Below are 1,478 nucleotides of genomic sequence, written 5' to 3'. Positions count from 1 at the left end.
GTTCCTTTGAATTGCTCTGAAAAAGAGTGTTTTATACAGCATAGTTTATTGGCTTAAGGCCATCACTTCAAGCAAGGTTATTTTAGGATGACTACATTAAACCTTGATTATATTGAGGCACAAGGCCCAAAGGTTAAGCTTTTTTTAATTGTATGAGAAATACCATAAATATTTGGAACTGCGCTGCACTGTACTACACTGCACTACCCCGCCAACTTACTTTATTGCTGTTGTTGAATAATTTTAATGCAGACTGGTAACAGCTTTGACTCATGCATTGCTTTTTTACTAGCTAACATAGACATGGGTGTGGTGATATTTGATATTCAGACTAAATGCTTTACTTGTCCACAGTTCTCAGGCAACTCCACAAAGCTTATAAAATATGGGCAGTAAGTATCCAGTGAGGTGCAACCACTAATTTAAATTACATTGTGCTAATGTAAACTACTTGAGTGCAATGCCAATAGCTTATACTATTGCTGTTGTGCTATAGTAATTCAAGCCAATACCATGTAATTTCAAATTACCAATTGCACCACACTAGATACTGCCTCGTGTGTTTTCAAACCAGACCACACACAAGAAATGAAATGGTAAAATATTTTTTAAAGAGCCAAATATTCCAAAATTAGATTAATAAATAAGACATTGATTTATTTCATTATATTCTGAGGTGATACAATTGCATTGCTGTTGTCCAAAATTTACTCTCAGAATTGTGAAACCATGAATGTCATTGTTGCTTAAAAAGGTTCATTTGGAATATTTTGGTTTCCATTACCTGGCTTGTAACCTGGTGTTTGTGATGAGTAACATTCATTGTGTTGTAACCAAGGATAGAAAGTCAAATCCGTGCACTCTTTAGATATATGGGTTCCAGCTGGTAAAAGTAGTCAAGTCAGACCCCAAAAATATTTTTAAAGGGGAGTAAAGAGACTCACTTTTTGCGAAGAGTATCTACATTGAATCAAATTGTATACTCTTGCCTATTGTCTAGCAAAAGTACATTTGAAAATAATGAAATTTCATGCAAAATAATAAAGGCCTGTAATTCGCAAGGATAAATGGTGGATTCTTTCATTTTGCGTGTATATTCTTCTTTCAGTGTTTTAACCATTCTTGCAATCTTTTTTTAAATACCCAGTATAAAAATTCAATGTGTGTATAAGTGAGCAGAATTTTCTTAGATTGTATTGTGACTTATGGCATACTGTAGTGGAAGAATGAATTTTAAATCCATAAACATCACAGAATTCACTTTGAAATCTAAAAAACTAGTATCTTTCTAATATGTCTAAACTGATCTTATTCCTAACTTAGACCCAAAAGAATTTTTCAGCATAGTACCTGAAGGGGAAAGGTTAACACTGTAACTGACAAAATGCTAGAAAGACCAGGTGCCAGAATCATCCTCCTCCCTTTGTGTTGTGTGTGAGAGCTATCAGAAATTATGGCTTCAAGGACTAACAGCACAC

This window comes from Varanus komodoensis, unplaced genomic scaffold, assembly GCF_004798865.1.
Source record: "Varanus komodoensis strain SLA01 unplaced genomic scaffold, ASM479886v1 scaffold1, whole genome shotgun sequence".
Lineage (NCBI taxonomy): Eukaryota > Metazoa > Chordata > Lepidosauria > Squamata > Varanidae > Varanus > Varanus komodoensis.
The sequence above is the reverse complement of the archived record's forward strand: the minus strand, read 5'-3'. Positions refer to the sequence as shown.